The sequence below is a fragment of the Triturus cristatus genome, chromosome 8, assembly GCF_964204655.1.
Source record: "Triturus cristatus chromosome 8, aTriCri1.1, whole genome shotgun sequence".
Taxonomy (NCBI): domain Eukaryota; kingdom Metazoa; phylum Chordata; class Amphibia; order Caudata; family Salamandridae; genus Triturus; species Triturus cristatus.
The window spans coordinates 449,121,469-449,142,069 of NC_140591.1; the positions used below are offsets into that span (position 1 = coordinate 449,121,469).

Here is a 20,601-nt window from a genome sequence, read left to right on the forward strand (position 1 = left end):
CATCCTGGGACCAGTGCTAGACATCCACGGAACGCCCCAATACCTCTGTGTCCTGGTCGACAAGTATTCCAAATGGCCGGAGATTCACATACAGGAAGAGATGGAAGCAGAAACAGTGATAAAGTTCCTCACTTCCGTTTTTCTAAGGGAAGGCATCCCCAGAACACTGTTGAGCGACAATGGACCCCAATTTAGATCGGACAAATGGAACAAGTACGCAGAACGCAATGGGATAAAATTGCTGCACACGGCGGTTTACCACCCAGCAAGCAATGGGCAGGTGGAGCGCTTTAACAGAGTACTGATGGGATCCATCCAAGCAGCCATCATGGTGGGGAAAGATTGGGAGAAGGAGGTTCAGAAAACAGTGTGGGCCTACCGCATCACCCCCACAGGGACGTGGTACAGCCCCTTCCAAATCTTAAGGGGGAGACACCCCTTCACTAAAGACAATGTCATCTGGAGGGAAAAGACATTAACGAGTAAGTGGTCGCCAGCAGTAGTGCAACACAACCTGGAGAAGGCCCAGAGGCTGTACTCGGAGCATTACAACAAGAGACGGACGGTCAAGAATGCCACTCTGGAGAAAGGGGAGTGGGTGAGAGTCAAGCTAGCGGTACGAAAGAAGAAGGGAGATAGCAAGTACAGCCACCCTCTACAGGTAGAAGAGGCATACGAGAGAGCCGCCTTACTCAGTGATGGGAACGTGTGGTCCCATGACCGCATGGCCAAATGCAACAAGATCCTGAAATGGCCAGAGGAAGAGACGGAGCAGTCAGGCCAAGGGACACTATCAAAAGACAATGAAGGAAACCAACACCCAGATGGGAGAAGTGGACTGGAGGAAGAGAGCAGCGAGGAACGAGCACACCAGGGGCCGATGGAAATGGAAGAGCTAGTGACGGGGGAAGGCTACAGCCCGGACAGAGTGGGGCGAAGCGAACAACTTGGCCCCAGCCCGGCTGCTAGCAATGAGTCTGGTAATCATGGCACCCCGGTAAGGCGCACTCGTACGGGCAGAGTGATAGTGAGGCCCAGCCGCTTCAAAGACTATGAACTGGAGAGGGGGAGCATACCCTAGAGACTGCAAGGACAGGTGTTATCAGGGCCATGGAAAAGGAGGGAGATATGTAGTGTGCGTTCTAGTCTCGCACGCTGCGTGATGACGCGGCGCGCGAGAGGAGAACGCGGGGAGCAGTACTGCGCATGCGCGAACCGCGAGGCGCGCAGATGAGAGCCCGCTGCAGCGCGAGAAGGTTGTGTGGCCCGGCGCTCTATTGTGTAAACTTAGTTTATGAATAAATAGCATTGTTACACACTGCCTGCATCCTGTGCTGATTGAGAGTGCCCACCAGCAACATTACACCCCCCCCCACTCCAAAATCTGGGGGATATATCCCCCGCGTCCCCCACACTTCCTACGCCCATGGTCCTCGGTAGAGCTATGGGCGGGGCCTGGCACAGGAGAAGCAAGTGGGTGCTCAGCCAGGAGTGAGGGTCCTCGGTGGAGCTGTGCCAGATGTGAAGAGAATCTTAGAACATAACAAATTACCGGTGCGTTTAGCTGAGAAAGGGGTAAAGCACAGGAGACAGTAACAACAGAGGAGTCAGTCCTGTCCTGCGCCTGTAACATGAACCCGGAAGTCCCAGCGCAGACAGAGGGTGGCAGACGGACAGACACACCCACTTCACAAAGAGAGAGAAACTGAAACTCAAGTTTACTTCCTGCATTTCTGAATCATGGCGGCAGCAGCTCAGCTCGGGAAGCTCCAGGAAGAGGCCACTTGTTCCATCTGTTTGGAATATTTTACTGATCCGGTGATAATTATTGAGTGTGGACACAACTTCTGCCGCTCCAGAGCTGGGAGGGAAGAGATGAAAACTTCCCCTATCCACAGTGCAGGGAAATATCTTCTGGGAAAAACCTCCAACCAAACAGACAACTAAAGAACATGGTGGAAATGTTAAAACAGTTTCATCTGCCCCCAGTGAAGCCCCCAGAGGAGAATCTGTGTGAGAAACATGAAGAGAAACTGAGGCTGTTCTGTGCAGAGGATCAGAGGATGATATGTGTGGTCTGCCGAGAATCCAAGGAACATAAAACTCACTCAGCAAGTCCTGTAGAGGAGGCTGCAGAGGAGCACAAGGTACGTCTGTGGGCATTCAGGGACCACAAACTCACACTATGAACCCAATTGAGGGGCCTGCAAAAGTGTACAAGTTGTGTGTGTGTGTTTGTTTGTGTTCTGGACGGACAACAGAAGAGCACAAGGTGTGTCTGTGGAAATTCAGATATCAGAAAGTCACTTGATGAGCCACATCAAGGGCCAGCCTCAGAACCACAGCTGTGTGTACAAATTTTCAGAGGTCACAAGTCACCCTGTGTGTCCCATTGAGGAGGCTGCAGAAAACAAGAAGGAAAGTTTGTGGATTTCGAGGGATCACCAGGCACCCCATGGCTCGATATAGGAGGCTGCTGAAAGGTATTAGGCACGTGTGACTCTGTTTACGCATCATATTGCACCATGTGGGCCCCAAAGTGAAGACTCCACAAGGTCTGTGTGTGGATGTTCAGGGTTCATAGGTAAAGACATTGTAACTTCCACAGAGGATGAAGTTGCAGAGGAGCACAAGGTATGTCTGTGGGTGTTCAGGATTTACTAGTGAATACACTCCTTAAGTATTTATGAGGATACAAAGTACATTTTGGGGTGTTAAGGGATCAAAATTCACACTACGGATCCCATAGAGAAGGGTGCCTAAGAGTACATTGTGTGTATGTGGGTAGCCAGGATTTGCAAGTGAAGACACACTGTGAGTCCAAAAGAGCACTACAAGGAATATATGTAATCTTTCAGGGATCACAGGTTGTATACGTACTGTGTGCTCTTGGGCACCCTTCTCTTTAGGACCCTCAGGGTGAACTTTGATCCATTAACACCCCAAACATACTTTGTATCCTCTTAAAGATTTAGGGGCATATGCATCAACATTGGCATTTGCGATTCCTTATTAGCGAAAAATAAGGATTCGCTAATAAGGAATAGCAAAAGGCTATGCATGTAGGAATCGCTATTCAAATAGCGATTCCTTAACTTTCCTTAATTGCTACTAGCAAATTGCGAGTAGCAATTAAGGAATGCCATCCCAATCATTCCTATGGGCCTCGGAATGAATTGGAGATTGCATGAGCAAATAGCGAGTACCAGTAGGTTCTCGCAAATTGCTCATGCAATTTCAAGGGTGCAAGGGTGTCAAAATGACACCCTATTGCACCCCTGAAATTGATATGTGCACATATGTTGCACACACACATGCTCTAAGGGCATGTGTGTGCGCAACATGAAACTTTGAAAAATGCACAAAAGTGCATTTTTCAAACTTTTAGCAAATTACCATGCAGTTCATCTTCATGGTAATTTGCTCCCCCTATTAGCGAATTCGCTAATTTTTTAACTTTCATGCATTGCATTTAAGGAATCCCAAATTGAGATTCCTTAAATTAAGGAATCTCAATTTGGGATTCCTTAAATGCTATCGCTATTTAAGGAATCGCTATTTAAGGATTCCTTAAATAGCGATTTTTGCTTTTGGGTTGATGCATTGGGATTGGGTATTTTTAACTCAATACCGGGAGCTATTAGCGAATCGGTATTTTACCGACTGGATTTTGGCTTGATGCATGAGGCTGTTAATGAATAACTTGTGAATCCTGAGAATCCACAAATAGCCCCGTCTTCTAACTCTGTGGAACCTGTTTGAGTCTGATCTCTAGCTGTCTGTTCTCTGTCACAGACCCTGTATGAGGCAGGTCTCTGTTTGTCTGTTCTCTGTTGCAGTCCCTGTATGAGGCTGGTCTCTGTTCGTCTGTTCTCTGTCGCAGACCCTGTATGAGGCTGGTCTCTGGTGGTCTGTTCTCTGTTGCAGTCCCTGTATGAGGCTGGTCTCTGGTCATCTGTTCTCTGTTGCAGACCCTGTATGAGGCTGGTCTCTGTTCGTCTGTTCTCTGTCGCAGACCCTGTATGAGGCTGGTCTCTGGTTGTCTGTACTCCGTTGCAGACCCTGTATGAGCCTGGTCTCTGGTCTTCTGTTCTCTGTTGCAGACGCTGTATGAGGTTGGTCTCTGGGTGTCTGTTCTCTGTTGCAGACCCTGTATGAGGCTGGTGTCTTGTTTTGTTCTCTGTTGCAGACCCTGTTTGAGGCTGATCTCTGGTTCTCTTCTCTGTTGCAGACCCTGTATGAGGCTGGTCTCTGGTCATATGTTCTCTGATGCACACCGTGCATGAGGCTGGTCTCTGGGTGTCTGTTCTCTGTTGCAGACCCTGTATGAGGCTGGTCTCTGGTTGTCTGTTCTCTGTTTCACACCCTGTATGAGGCTGGTCTCTGGGGGTCGTCTGTTATCTGTTGCAGACTCTGTTTGAGGCTGATGTCTGGTTGTCTGTTCTCTGTTGCAGACCCTGTATCAGGCTGGTCTCTGGGGGTTGTCTTTTCTCTGTTGCAGGCCCTGTATGAGGCTGGTCTCTGGTCGTCTGTTCTCTGTTGCAGACCCTGTATGAGGCTGGTCTCCGGACATCTGTTCTCTGTTGCAGACCCTGTATGAGGCTGGTCTCTAGTTGTCTGTTCTCCGTTGCAGACCCTGTATGAGGCTGGTCTCTGGTTGTCTGTTCTGTGTTGTAGACCCTGTACGAGACTGGTGTCTGGTTATCTGTTCTCTGTTACAGACCCTGTATGAGGCTGGTCTCCGGTCATCTGTTCTCTGTTGCAGACCCTGTTTGAGGCTGGTCTCTGGTCGTCTGTTGCAGACCCTGTATGAGGCTGGTCTCTGGTTGTCTGTTCTGTGTTGTAGACCCTGTATGAGGCTGGTCTCTGGTTGTCTGTTCTCTGTTACAGACCCTGTATGAGGTTGGTCTCTGGTTGTCTGTTCTCTGTTGCAGACCCTGTATGAACCTGGTTTCTGGCTCTGTTCTCTGTTGCAGACCCTGTATGAGGCTGGTCTCTGGTTGTCTGTTCTCTGTTGCAGACCCTATATGAGGCTGGTCTCTGGTTTAGTTCTCAGGTACAGACCCTGTATGAGCCTGGTTTCTGGTTCTCTTCTCGGTTACAGACCCTGTTTGAGGCTGGTCTCTAGTTGTCTGTTATGTGTTGTAGACCCTGTATGAGGCTGGTGTCTGGTTGTCTGTTCTCTGTTACAGACCCTGTATGAGGCTGGTCTCCGGTCATCTGTTCTCTGTTGCAGACCCTGTATGAGGCTGGTCTCTGGTTGTCTGTTCTCTGTTTCTGACCCTGTATGAGGCTGGTCTCTGGTTGTCTGTTCTGTGTTGTAGACCCTGTATGAGGCTGGTCTCTGTCTGTTCTCTGGTGCAGACCCTGAATGAGGCTGGTCTCTGGTTGTCTGTTCTCTGTTGCAGACCCTGTATGAGCCTGGTTTCTGGTTCTGTTCTCTGTTGCAGACCCTGTATGAGGCTGGTCTCTGGTTGTCTGTTGTCTGTTTCAGACCCTACATGAGGCTGGTCTCTGGTTTAGTTCTCAGGTACAGACCCTGTATGATCCTGGTTTCTGGTTATGTTCTCTGTTACAGACCCTGTATGAGGCTGGTCTCCGGTCATCTGTTTTCTGTTGCAGACCCTGTATGAGGCTGGTCTCTGGTTGTCTGTTCTCCGTTTCTGACCCTGTATGAGGCTGGTCTCTGGTTGTCTGTTCTGTGTTGTAGACCCTGTATGAGGCTGGTCTCCGGTCATCTGTTCTCTGTTGCAGACCCTGTATGAGGCTGGTCTCTGGTTGTCTGTTGTCTGTTTCAGACCCTACATGAGGCTGGTCTCTGGTTTAGTTCTCAGGTACAGACCCTGTATGAGCCTGGTTTCTGGTTCTCTTCTCGGTTGCAGACCCTGTCTGAGGATGGTCTCTAGTTGTCTGTTCTGTGTTGTAGACCCTGTATGAGGCTGGTGTCTGGTTGTCTGTTCTCTGTTACAGACCCTGTATGAGGCTGGTCTCCGGTCATCTGTTCTCTGTTGCAGACCCTGTATGAGGCTGGTCTCTGGTTGCCTGTTCTCTGTTTCTGACCCTGTATGAGGCTGGTCTCTGGTTGTCTGTTCTCTGTTACAGACCCTGTATGAGGCGGGTCTCTGGTTGTCTGTTCCCTGTTGCAGACCCTGTATGAGCCTGGTTTCTGGTTCTGTTCTCTGTTGCAGACTCTGTATGAGGCTGGTCTCCGGTCATCTGTTCTCTGTTGCAGACCCTGTATGAGGCTGGTCTCTGGTTGTCTGTTCTCTGTTTCTGACCCTGTATGAGGCTGGTCTCTGGTTGTCTGTTCTGTGTTGTAGACCCAGTATGAGGTTGGTGTCTGGTTGTCTGTTCTCTGTTACAGACCCTGTATGAGGCTGGTCTCCGGTCATTTGTTCTCTGTTTCTGACCCTGTATGAGGCTGGTCTCTGGTTGTCTGTTCTGTGTTGTAGACCTTGTATGAGGCTGGTCTCCGGTCATCTGTTCTCTGTTGCAGAGCCTGTATGAGGCTGGTCTCTGGTTGCCTGTTCTCTGTTTCTGAGCCTGTATGAGGCTGGTCTCTGGTTGTCTGTTCTCTGTTTCTGTCCCTGTACGAGGCTGGTCTCTGGTTGCCTGTTCTCTGTTTCTGACCCTGTATGAGCCTGGTTTCTGGTTCTGTTCTCTGTTGCAGACCCTGTATGAGGCTGGTCTCTGGTTGTCTGTTCTCTGTTGCAGACCCTACATGAGGCTGGTCTCTGGTTTATTTCTCAGGTGCAGACCCTGAATGAGGCTGGTGTCTGGTTGTCTGTTCTCTGTTACAGACCCTGTATGAGGCTGGTCTCCGGTCATCTGTTCTCTGTTGCAGACCCTGTATGAGGCTGGTCTCTGGTTGCCTGTTCTCTGTTTCTGAGCCTGTATGAGGCTGGTCTCTGGTTGTCTGTTCTCTGTTTCTGACCCTGTATGAGGCTGGTCTCTGGTTGCCTGTTCTCTGTTTCTGACCCTGTATGAGCCTGGTTTCTGGTTCTGTTCTCTGTTGCAGACCCTGTATGAGGCTGGTCTCTGGTTGTATGTTCTCTGTTGCAGACCCTACATGAGGCTGGTCTCTGGTTTAGTTCTCAGGTACAGACCCTGTATGAGCCTGGTTTCTGGTTCTCTTCTCTGTTGCAGACCCTGTCTGAGGATGGTCTCTAGTTGTCTGTTCTGTGTTGTAAACCCAGTATGAGGCTGGCGTCTGGTTGTCTGTTCTCTGTTGCAGACCCTGTATGAGGCTGGTCTCCGGTCATCTGTTCTCTGTTTCTGACCCTGTATGAGGCTGGTCTCTGGTTGTCTGTTCTGTGTTGTAGACCCTGTATGAGGCTGGTCTCTGTCTGTTCTCTGGTGCAGACCCTGAATGAGGCTGTTCTCTGGTCCTCTGTTAGAAATGAAAACTCTGTGCAAACTTGACATTGATTTATGGATGTAGATCTTTGTGGTGTGAGTGAAGACTGTGGAGTGATTGTCTAAAGATAAACAGGGGTTTTCCCTATTTGCTTCCTCAAGGGGTGTATTTATTTTACTGTTAATACGGTGCTCTGTCCCCTTGGTGTGTGGGGCCCCTCTCTCTCATCTAGTAGACTTCTTTAAAGTAGTGCCACGTCTAAATGTTGCCATGCATTTAGGCGCAAATTGCTGCGCAGTCTTTACCATTTAGCAATAAGTGCCAATGATGAAGCTACTTTACCTGGGATTCTGGACCTAGGCCCAAACAGGCCTAAAGAAGTGACACCACTGTCTGTGTCCTTGCCCATGATACTTGGGACTGGTACCTACAATCTGGATATGTGTGGCCGGTACTTACATTCCTGATATGTATGACTGGTACTTACAATCAGTATAATATGCGCCCATACATACAATATTGTATTGTTGTGTTATGTGGATTTGTGGAGCGCGGCTCATCACTCGTGCTGGTATCCAGGCACTGAGTGGGGCAGGCCTGAGGGGGCACGAGGAGATCATGTCTGTTTCGTCTGGAGGAGCCATGTCTTGAGGTTCCTTCTGAAGTCCATGAGTGAGGGGGAGGTTGTGAGGTGTTGCAGAGGTCATTCCACATCTTGAGGTTCCTTCTGAAGTCCATGAGTGAGGGGGAGGTTGTTAGGTGTTGCAGGAGGTCATTCCACGTCTTGAGGTTCCTTCTGAAGTCCATGAGTGAGGGGGAGGTTGTGAGGTGTTGCAGGAGGTCATTCCACGTCTTGAGGTTCCTTCTGAAGTCCATGAGTGAGGGGGAGGTTGTGAGGTATTGCAGGAGGTCATTCCACGTCTTGAGAATCCTTCTGAAGTCCATGAGTGAGGGGGAGGTTGTGAGGTGTTGTAGGAGGTCATTCCACGTCTTGAGGTTCCTTCTGAAGTCCATGAGTGAGGGGGAGGTTGTGAGGTGTGGCAGGAGGTCATTCCACGTCTTGAGGTTCCTTCTGAAGTCCATGAGTGAGGGGAGGTTGTGAGGTGTTGCAGGAGGTCATTCCACGTCTTGAGGTTCCTTCTGAAGTCCATGAGTGAGGGGGAGGTTGTGAGGTGTGGCAGGAGGTCATTCCACGTCTTGAGGTTCCTTCTGAAGTCCATGAGTGAGGGGGAGGTTGTGAGGTGTTGCAGGAGGTAGTTCCACATCTTGAGGTTTCTTCTGAAGTCCATGAGGGAAGGGGAGGTTCTGAGGTGTTGCAGGAGGTCATTCCACGTCTTGAGGTTCCTTCTGAAGTCCATGAGGGAGGGGGAGGTTCTGAGGTGTTGCTGGAGGTCGTTCCATGTCATGGCTGCGAGGTATGAGAGGAAGCGTCCTCCGCTTCTGGCCTTCTTGGTGAGAGGGAGGTGAGCTCTTGTCAGGGACACAGATCGAAGGTGTCTGGTGGGTTGTTAGAAGTTGAGGCGGTGCTTGAGGTACGCTGGACCGATGCTGTTGTGCGCTTTATGGGCTTGGGTGAGTAGCGTGTACTTCCATCTTTCGTGGACTGGGAGCCAGTGGAGATTGTTGAGGTGCAGAGAGATGTTCAGAATGAGTCTGGCAGATGCTTTCTGCTTGGTTTGGAGCCGGCGTAGGACATGGGCTGGGATTCTGAAGTAGAGTGTATTTCCGTAGTCAAGTCTGCTTGTGATAAGTAGCTGGGTGACTGTGAGAAGTTGCCCTGGCATATGCTGTCCTCTAGTTATAGGGGACACCTTGCACCAGTCCAGTTCGACTCTTATGGTGATAGGTTAAAAGACAACCTTTAAAGAAAGCTATACTAGTGGTAGCTGTGGAGAGCAGCCTTCAGGCTAAGTCTTGAAGGAGTGTTAAGCTTATTGTTTTACTATAGATAACTTCTTGAATGACCAAATGAAAGAGTAGTCCACACAGGTATATATTCAAAATATATGTATTTATTCTAAGAACAATCCCACAAGTCTTTTTATGAGGCTGGAGGTAAAGATACAATTCAATAAAGCATTTATAAACACAATAAATAGCACTGGAATCACAGGGCTCCAGGGGGGGGACCAAACCATATATTAAAAAAGTGGTATAAGAACCACAACAGTTCTACAGACAGTGCCTAGGGCACTTAGGGTCGCTGGCCCCTTACAAAACCACCCAAGGTAGTGAGGAAGGGGACCCATGGGAGACGCGTGCAGTGGTGCAAACTACTGTCAGGATCTCTATTAAACCCTATGGGAAATGTCGCGGTTGGAAATTACATGAATCTAAACACTTCTAGCAGGAGCTCAAGTTCAGGAGTTTAAAGTTAAGCTCTTGGAGGGCCCACACCCACGAAAGTACCGAGGTACCACTGTTACCTGCCCCAGGGAAGCCCGTTGCATAGGTCGGTTTCGGTGTCGGGTCGATGTCTCGTTTTCAATGGGAAAACGTGAAGAACTTCTGCTTGCGTGAAGCGTCGTCGATGTCGTGCAGATTGAAGATGTAGATCTTGAAGGGAAGGATCTGAAAGCAGAGGGGACAGAGTCTGGGTCACTTGCCAGTGACCAGGCGGCTCAGGAGAAAGAGCCCTTCAATGTCGGGTGCTTCTAGGTTGAAGACGGGTAGCTTGGATCAGCAGCCACGGGCTCCAGGAGATGTCAAGGAAGGCCAGCTGCTGGAGGGTGACTGTCCCATGAAGGATGAGGGTCACTGCGGTGTTAGTGTCCGGATTGGATCCACTAAGTCTTGGCAACCACAACCCACGCAAGGATCAAGAAGCAGCTACGGTGCAGACCCACGAGGTCTGAGCGAGGTCTCCAGCAAGGAGACTGAAGAGCAGGCCTGGAGCAATCAGGGGAACTCTTGAAAGTGAAGATTGACCTCCGCCAGGGCCCACCAGTCGAGAGACAAGGGACCGCGGGAGGCAGCAATTTGGCGTGCATAAAGATGCGCCCACGGGTCGCTGGAGCGGGCTAGGGCATCGATCTTTGGCACAGATGATGCTGAGAGGTTGGCTCAATAATGGGCCAAAGCACATCTTCCCCACTCGTCGGGTTTGTGTGCTGTGCAAGAGGTGGCTGGTGTCCTGGGGTATTGGGTATCTCGGCACCCACGGGGTCCACGGTGCTCAGCCTTGCTGTGCACACTCACTGGCCTCTGAGATGCTTGGGAACCCACCTCATGGTACGCAGAAATCTTCGTTGTTTGTAGGAGCAGTGGAGTTCCAACCGGGTCACTTGCAGTGTTTCAGGTGCCTGCCAAGCAGGGGGGTAACTCCTTTACCCCAAGGGAGATTTCTTCATTCAGCTGTGCGGCAGCTCGTAGAAGGTTCAAGTCTTTGAAGTCCAAGATTAATCTGAGGCTCTGGGGACCCTGCACCCACCTTTATCCAGAGATTAGGGGAGTGTCTGAATCAGACCCCACCAATGAGAGTTCAGGCGGGATAAGGTGGCTACACCCTCTCCCCTTTGTGTGTTTTCCCGCCTGGGCAGGGGACAGGATGCCCCTGAACCAGTTCGAGGCGGTGTATGCAGAATTAGGCACTGGAGAAGCCTACGTGCAAGTTTGAAAGACATCCTAAGGTGCACCCACCCAGTTCCAATCCATATAGTCTGTCTGGGGAGGTGGGAACACCTCCCTGCAACAAGATCCCTATTGTCCAGCTGCCGTGGCTGGAGTTCTGCCCAGCAACAGGCAGCCAGAGTCCTGTGGGTGGCGGGTAGCATCCATTTTGTACTACGTGTGCTCTTTTAAATTGGTGTCTAAATTCTGCCGCTTTTACCATATCACCCCTCTAGCAGGGGGGAATCATGCCCTCACTGGCTGGATTGGGGGTATGATTCCACGATGTTTGACACCAAACATGACATGGTTCTGTGCAGCCATTCTCAAGTTATCACGCTATCGCGATTACTTATAATGCGGTTAAGAGTATATGGTATGGCTGCACTACAAACAACCTCGCAGTAGTTTTAATGAAAGTTGCAGAGGGGCCCTACTCAGGTTCCCCCTCACACACATCTCAGCACCCTGCCTTGTAGGATTAGCAAGGCCTGCTTTAGGGGTGGCCTATGAGAATATATGTGTTGTAAATAGGTGGGATACAGGGTACCTATATCCCAGTAAGGGGTGCAAGCACCACCTTACCCAGACTACAGTAGTGGTCTGGTGGTGTCAGTTTTTATGGCTGTCCCAGGGTGGCACAATAAGTGCTGCAGCCCCTGGTAGGCCTCTGAGGGACCCATGCCCTGGGTACCTAGGGTACTATCTACAAGGGGCTGATAGGTTGTCCTCAGTATCCAATTGGTATGTACCTAGGGTACTCACATCGGTTTAGAGAGGAAGCAGATAGGCTGGGGTCCTGGATAGCAGGGCCACAGCCTGGCTAGAGTAAAAAAACAGTCAAAACATCAGCAAAAAGTTGGGGGCAACTATGCAGTCGATGCCACTCTCCTACAGTGACTGTTTCTCTGGTGTTAAGTGGTGTCCACTTGAAAATCTTGTGCAGCGTTCACAGGATGAAGAAACATCATGAGGCGATGGCGTAGATCTGTCTGCTCATGGAGAGGTTGGTGTGCAGTATGACCCCGAGGTTCTTGCAATGGTACGTAAGGGTGGGTGGGGGCCAAGTTCGGAGGGCCACCAAGAGGCATCCCAGGAGGAGTGGTTGTTCACGATGATAAGGTCCAATATTTTGTCTATGTTGAGCTGGAGGCAGTTGTTTTTCATCCAAGCAGCAACGTTGTGTCTGCAGTTTGCGAAGTTCGCTTTGGTGGTCCTGGTTGAGCCTGTAAGAATACTATGTTGATGCCATGGTCTGTGACGCTACCCGCGTTAGGTATCCTGTAGACCTTGTAGAGTGTCAAGTAAGGCCTCGGGGGGGCACGGCTTCTGTCGGTGGGAAGATCAGTGAATGGGAAAAACCCGGGCGGGAATACCTGCTTGAGAAAAACCGGGAGTGAAAACCTGGGCAGCGGCGGTGTCATTTGGTCAAACGGCAGCAACTGGATCAGGCTGGAACAAGCAGGAACTGGAGTCCACAGGCAAGTGGCGGGCTAGGCTTTATTGGTACTTACAAGTCTGGGGGCCTAATTTACAAAGGTAAACTTAGACCAAAAGTTTAAGTTTAGACCTGAAGTCTAAAGTTTGGACCTAAAGTTTAACTTTACTGGTAATAAAGTTAGACTTTTGGTCTATGTTTTGACCAAAAGTCTAACTTAGACTATTAGTAAAGATAGAATTTAGGTCTAAACTTCAACTTTTGGTCTAAGTTTGCCTTTCTTAATCGGGCTCAGGGCTTGTGCAGTTGTCCCTTTAGTGATTCTTTTCTGTAAGTGAGACCACACCCTATCTAACTTTACATATTTCTTGCACTCACATCTCTGCAGGTAAAACTTCAAGAGTGGCTGCGTCTTCTGAAGAAAGAGGAGGAATATATTCTGGTCTCTAAAGTCAAGGAAGAGGAACAATATAACACCATAAGGGTGAGTGCCAGCAGTGAATCCTGTGTGCCTGTTCATGTCTGTGCATTTGTCTATGTGTGGACCTGTTAAGGTTACAAACATACAGAAACCGACGAGTCACCCAAAAGAATGGGTTATCATCCCCACCAGGTAAATTCACTGACCGGAGTCACTGCCATGGTTATTGGGGCTCAAATTTGCCAAGGATTTGTCCTAGAATAAGCAAACTGTAGTGTGCTCAAATGCTTTTTTTACAATAGAACTTTTCTCTGTTCCTAAATGCTGTTTGGTGGCGACTGAAGATCGGACAAAAATGTCAATGTATTACGTTTCAACATAACAGTAAGTGTGCGCCTAAATTGAACCTAGCCGCCTTGTAACTTATAATTTGCAAAATAAACAAAAACACTATTTACTCTGCTGACCTTGGGGTATAATTTAAATGGTGTGTATTAGTGTGTGTATATACAGTTGTGGCATTTTCAGCTGTGAGTATGTACTAGTTTGTCTGAGCATGTTCTCGCTTATGTGTGCATGTCTTAGGATGTATTCATATATGGATGGCCCATGAATTCTCTCTGGGAGCGCATTCCTGTCTGCTCATCGCTGTTTTTAAGGACATAGATAAGTGTTTGTGTGTGTTTGTGTGTGTGTGTGTAAGCATTCATGGATTTGCGCATTTATGTGTATGTGTGTTAGGGGGTTTGTGTATGCTTTGGTCTGGATTTATTTTCTGTGAGTTTGTACTTGCATATAAGAATGCCTGTCTATAGGTTTGCATATTGCAAGGTCTGATAGTGTTTGTGAGTATGTAAGCACATGTGTGCCTCTATGAGTGTGTGCTCTGTGAGTACGTGTATGCATGGATGTGTCCATGTGATAGGGGGCATTTGTTAGTTGTGTATGCACTGTTTAGAAATATTAATCTCTGAGTTTGTACAAGCATCTATGCATCTGTGAGAGCGCACACTAATGTATGAGTGTGTGCCTCTGTGAGGTTATGTATGGATGGAGCGGAGATATCCATCTGTGAGTATGTACATGCATCTATGCATCTGTAAGTGCACCCACTAATGTGTGCTTTTGTATGAGTGTGTGCCTCTGTGAGGTTAGGTATGCACACAGCGGAGGTATCCATCTGTGAGTATGTGCATGCATCTATGCCTCTGTGAGTGTGCACACTAATATGCGCATCTGTGTGAATGTGTGCCTCTGTGAGGTTATGTATGCACACAGCGGAGGTATCCATCTGTGAGTATGTGCATGCATCTATGCCTCTGTGAGTGTGCACACTAATGTGCGCATATGTGTGTCTCTGTGAGGTTATGTATGCACACAGCGGAGGTATCCATCTGTGAGTATGTGCATGCATCTATGCCTCTGTGAGTGTGCACACTAATGTGCGCATCTGTGTGAATGTGTGCCTCTGTGAGGTTATGCATGCATGGAGCGGAGATATCCATCTGTGAGTATGTACATGCATCTATGCATCTGTAAGTGCACCCACTAATGTGTGCTTCTGTATTAGTGTGTGCCTCTGTGAGGTTATGTATGCACACAGTGGAGGTATCCATCTGTGAGTATGTGCATGCATCTATGCCTCTGTGAGTGTGCACACTAATGTGTGCTTCTGTATGAGTGTGTGCTTCTGTGAGGTTATGTATGCACACAGCGGAGGTATCCATCTGTGAGTATGTGCATGCATCTATGCATCTGTGTGCAAGTGTGATCGTGCATTTATGCCTCTGTACGTTTGAACATGCATGTGTTAGAACACCGTTCTGAGAGCCACACAGTTACTGGGCCCAACCAAGGTGTCTGAGGCCTTTTACTCCTGATGTCCCGGGGCCCATAGTGTAGCTTAAGCAGTCAAGGCTCCTTTGGGGGAAGCTCAGATGCAGATCAGTGAACATGACTCATAGTTCATTGTGTGAGCAGTGCAAACAATAAATCAATGTCCTGTCAAATACTTGTTTTTATATAAAAAGAAGGTTTTTTAATTCTAACTCTACTGAAACAAAGGTAAACAACATGTAAAAGCAACATCACAAAACCCTTGAGGTTGGGTCTCTAGTAGTTGTCAAGCCACTCCCTGTCTTCTCGCCTCTAGTGCAACGGGCTCAGTGTTATTCCCTGTTAGACCTGGTACCACTGGCATAAGTCTCCCTTCCATTTTTTACTTATTGCCTACTCTGTTTTTAATCTATTTTGCTGGTTTAGATGCTTTGGGCACTGTGCCACTGCTATTCAGTGCCACAGTGCGAGTTCTCCCTATGTTAAATTGATGTTTTGATTAGTGACTCCATGATTGACTTATTTGGTTTACTGGCAGACCCTCGTATCGTGCACCGCGTGTGCCCACGGCTTGTAAATCAAATGCTGCTGGTGGGTGTGAGAAGTTGGCCTGATACATGCTGTCCACTAGTTCTAGTGGGCACCTTGTATCAGTCCAAACAACCCCTTATGGTGATAGGTTAAAGACAACCTTTATTGAAAGCTATCCTAGTGGTAGCTATGGAGAGCAGCCTTCAGGCTAAGTCTTGAAGGAATGTAAAGCAGCTTGTTTTACCAGTCTATAATCTCTTGAATGATCAAATGAAAGGACAACCACACCAGGTATATATTTAAAATATATGTATTTAAGATAAAACACACCCCTCTAGTCTCTTTATGAGGCTGGAGTTCGAAGTACTTATTTTACAAGATAGCAATCTACAGTAATAGCACAAATATACGTTTGGGCCCTAGGGGCGTACCAAACCATATACCAATAAAGTGGTATAAGAACCACGACTGAACTAGACACAAGGCCTAGAGCCTGTAGAATCGCTGGAACCCCAAGGAACCTCCCAAGGTAGTGACACAGGGGACCGTGTGCAGTGTGTAAACACAACCGCGGGTTCCCGTTAGCTTCTATGGGCAATGTCGCGGGTGGAAATTTAAAGATTAGGGACACTTACCCATCGAGTTAGGACCAAATCCTTTTGGACTTAAGACGTTCTAGGGCTAACACCCACGGAAGCACCGGAGTACTCGTGTTACCTCACCCAGGGAAGTCGGGTGCATAGGTGTCTTTTGGTGTCGGGTCCCGTCGTCGATTTCAATGGCAGCTGGCGAAGAAATGCTGCTGCCGTGAAGAGGAGAAGTGTCCAAAGAGATCCAAGCCTGGATCAATGATGGAAGGAACCTGAAAGCAGAGGGGACAGAGTCTGGGTCACTTGCCAGTGACCGAGGGCAGGATGGACCAATGCCCACAGATGTCGGGTGCTTCAGGTGAGTTGATGGGTGTCTTGACTCTTCAGCCACAAGGTCCAGGAGGTGCCGATGATGACCAGGAGCTGGATTTGAGTTGTCCCACAAAGTTTGTCGAGTGCTGCGGTGTCGGCGACCAAAATGGACCCAACAAGCCTTGGCAACGGCAAGCCTAGTGGAAAGAGAAGAAGGATGTCGGTGCAGACCAGCAAGGTCTGAGGGACTCACCCAGCGAGGGTAAGTCGGGGCACATCTGGAGCAACCAGGAAAGCCCAAGCAGAAGAGGAGTTGTCTTCGTGGGGACCCACTAGCCAACGGGCTAGCGATCGCGAAGGAGCCTCGAGCAGTCGCACTGGAACCCGGCCCACGGGTCACTCATGGAGTGGAGGCCGGAGATCTTCGGTGCAGTCAGTGCTCAAGGCTGGGGCTACTTGGAGCCCAAAGCAGAACTTCAAGGATAAACAGGAAGTTGATGTACCAGCAATAGTACGCGGTGCCCAGGGGTCACGGTTCCTCATCACCCACGATAGCCATGGGCCTCAGCTTCGCTGTGGACTCAGGGTAGCCTTGGGGAAGTCAGGAAATCCACCTCTGGTGATGCAGAGACTTCAGCGTCTAATGGGAGCTTTGGAATTGCAGACCGGACAGGGGAGTCACTCCTTGACCCCAAGGGAGATTTCTTCAGTCTTCTAGTCAGGATAGAACGTCGAAGGTTTGGAAAGAGGGGTGGTTACACCCATTTCCTTTGTCTAGTTTTGCGCCAGAGCAGGGGCAGGTAGCCCCTGCAACTGTTTTGAACTGGACTATGCACAGTGACACCAAGTGTGCCCCCAGTGCAGGACTTCAAAGCACCAGAGAGTGCTTCCCCCCAGCCCCAATACACATCTGCCTATCTGGGGAGGTGGTTTCACCTCCCTGGGACATGAAACCTATTGTCCAGGTCTACCCTGCCGGAGTTTCGGTCAGCAGCAGGAGGCCAGACCCGTGTCTGTGGCAGAGGCATCCATTTTGTGATGCCAGGGTTGTAGAAAGTCCTACCGGGTTAGACCATTGTGAACATGTCTCTCCCTCTAGAAGGGTGGAATACTACCCCCGCTGCTAGAACTGGCGGGGGGCTAGTATTCCAAAGCGTTTGACACCAAACACGACATGTTTCCGTGCAGCCATCCCAAAGTTAGCATTTACCGCAAGGTTATAATTCACAGAGTATATGGTCAGGCTGCACCAGAGGAGGTACTCCGAATGCTGCAGAGGGGCTCTACTCATGCAGGGGCACCCTCTCACATAAAAACCAAGCACTCTGCCTTCAGGATTGTCAAGGCCTGCCATAGGAGTGACTTATATGTTTTATATGTGTGTGCAATGGTAGTGATATAGGTAGCCTATACCACTGTAATGGTGCAAGCACACCCTTACCCAGGCTGCTGTAGCAGACCTGTGGTGCCATTTTGGAGTGCTTCCCAGGGGTGGTATAATACATGCTTCAGCCCCTGGTAGGCCTCTGATGTACCTATGCCCTAGGTACATAGTATACCATATACTAGGGGCTTATAAGGCACTCCAGAATCCAATTAGATATGTACCTAATGTACATGCAAACCATTTTAGCTAGGCTGGGGTCCTGAGTAGCAGGGCTACAGCCAGACTAAGGTCGAAAAACAGTGAAACACCAGCAAAAAGTAGGGGTACCCATGTGAAGCAGATCCTACTCTCCTACAGTGGGCTTGCAGCACCGATTGTGCCACCCACTGAAGCAGCCCGTAAAGTGTAACTCAGGCCTTGCATTGCAGAGCCCGTACGCAGTCTTGAACTGCTGTGTCTACTCGGCGAGTGCACCCCCTCGCCAGTCCTTCAACCTTCCCTTTTCTACATATCAGTCACCCCTATAGTAGGCCTACGGGCAGGGTGCATTGTATGTAAAAGGTAGGACATGCCCTGGTATATGTGGCATGTCCTGGTAGTGAATAACAACCTATTTTGTTTTTCACTATTGCAAGGCTACCTGTTCCCAAAGGTCAGAACGGGTGGTTTGATTATAACATCTTATAATTCTAACTGACCCAGGGGACGAGGTAGAGTTCGAGTTTAGTATGCCTGAACTCAGAATGGCAAGGCTGAATAGGGCGATCTACCTGAGGAATGGTAGGAGGAGTAGCACCTGGGCCTGAATAGGACTGTGCCTGCCTTCCACAATGCTGGCTCCACCTCCTGTGGTGCGTCTGATGACCCTGGCCTACTCTGACAAAGGAAGAAGTTGTGCACTGGCAGAATGCACCCAGAACGGTTTGGACTAGGTACAGGACCCTCTGCCTTCTGAGGACAATGGATTTGCTAGTATAAATATGGGGACCCAGACTCCAAGAAGTTAGATCACTTCTGAGGACACAAGACAAACCTTTGCCGAGGAGAAGAACCGAAGGAAGCTGCAGAAGTTGTACTGCCCCTCTACCCGTGTGCTGTTGTTGGGATGGCCTGAACTTTTACAGAACTTTCATCATCTTGCAGAATATTTCTCCAAGGGTTTGAATCGAGCTTGCCTCCTGTCCGAAGTCTAAGGATACAAAAGACTTCACCCCTTCTGTTTGCTTGCTTCCGGAACTTGCTGTTTCAGTCACTACAGAAGGAATTTGCAACACGAACGCCAGCGAACGTCGCTGCAATCTGCATCAAAGCCGTGAGCCTTGCTCCGACTTGTATCCGTAGACCGACGCCTGCTGCTGTGCCGCATCGACTCCGAAACTGACATAATCTTGGAGCCGATCCTCAACGAAGGTGGCCAAGAACTCATTGACATCGTAAGGAACCGTGGTGTCGGTGCCATCGTAACGTGTGCTACAATGGTCCCAAGGGAGGTAGGGATAAGAAGTAACAAATGAATACAGACCTAATCAGTGCTGTATTGGTTAACTTATCCAGTCGGACAGAGGTTCAATATTTAAACAAACACAAATACTAAAAAGGTGGGACACAAGCCTGCATCCTACTACACAAACATACAAACATAAAATAGGGAGAACATTTAAGCGAGGCTCATGCAACGCTTACGTTTGTTTTGCCAAGTAGTATGAATTTTAAGAAACAAATCGCAAGTAACGTCTCTACACAGTTAATAATGACATCACATTTAGTGCATGAGGCGTTTTAAGGTGTCGACGGCATTTTGATCCAAGTGAGCAATGCGTGGATCATCTTCAGGACATTATATCAGCATGCCTGTATATAAGTGCCTAAGATAATTGGGGAAGTCCGAAGGGCCTGCCACAAGACTGTGGGTGTGACAACACCGGATGCAGGAACGTCCGGGCTCGGTAGGGGCTCTGGCCGTCGTAAATATGTGGTACTGGCAGGACGTGGATCAAGGGACACTTCAGGGAACACTTCAGGAGGGGCTGCGTGTAATACGACTTCGCAATGGCAGCGCGATGGCCTCAAGTAAAGAAATTGCAGGGATTCACAGGAGTGGAGCCACAGGCGTGTGCTCGAACGGCATAATGACCAATAGTCGATGAATGCGCCGTGCTGCTCAGGTGGTCAGCATCTGGGATAGCGGGATACGCCGTCCCGACGCTGCGCACCTTGTGGTCGGCGCCGTACTTCGGGAACACTTTGACCTCGACGTCGCGATAACTCCTGTTGGAGTTATCTCTTGCTAAAGACTGCTTTAAGTGAAGAACCTATTTTTGAATTGCTTCTACCATTGTGAATTATTAATTGTGATTACAGTATTGTGGATTTTTGTCATTTGTGGTCCTGTGATAAGTCTATATAAAGAATACTTATTTTTATACAACCCGGTGTGGTGTCTGTCTGTAGCGTTTTCACTGAGTTACTGTATGCGTTCACAAATGCTTAACACACTGCCTCTGAGATAAGCCTGCCTGCTCGTGCCAAGCTACCAAGGGGGTGAGCAGGGGTTATCCAGTAGTATAATCCCCTTTCCCTGACTTAGACGCACGGGTCCCTATTTGGACAAAGGTGTATACCATTGCCAACTAGAGACCCCGAGTTCTAACATTCCCCATTTACTGATGGCACATCTAGGGAATGAAAACTAGTAAACTGTACTTACCTCAGACTCTGTGAATAAGTTCAGTCACTAGAGTCTAGGGGTTTGCTGCAACAAAGGCAGCATGTCCTCCGGGGCCCCAAAGGCCCTGTTCTTGGCTTAACCATTCCAGCAGCAGGGAACCCCACAGTAATGCAGCACGGTCCTGTTTTAGATCGGCTAAGTCGAGCTGAGGGTTAAATAGAGAATCATGCCGTACTTCTGTTCTATGCTCTAGAACTGTCATGGTAATAAGGTCAAGAATGTTACCGAGATGAGACCTGCTGGGATACTGACAAGGAATGACGCTCAGCAGGGGTTGGAATAAACTTCTTTATACCACGCATATTTCGCATTCTAATTATTTACTAAAGGACACTACACAGGCCTTCACAGTGACGTTTGTCTTTGACGGATGCGACCTCCCACAGCAGTTG

The 20,601-nt window shown here is 49.0% G+C and overlaps 1 pseudogene across 1 annotated transcript in view; it reads left to right on the forward strand.

The window, feature by feature from the left end:
- The first annotated feature begins 1,740 nt into the window (after window positions 1-1,740).
- The window catches only part of LOC146802286 (E3 ubiquitin-protein ligase TRIM39-like), an 83,457-nt pseudogene continuing 64,596 nt past the window's right edge, over window positions 1,741-20,601 (forward strand). The window contains exons 1-2 of the transcript XR_014967724.1: window positions 1,741-2,147; window positions 12,793-12,888. The product of XR_014967724.1 is annotated as an E3 ubiquitin-protein ligase TRIM39-like (transcript). The remainder of the gene's footprint in view (window positions 2,148-12,792; window positions 12,889-20,601) is intronic.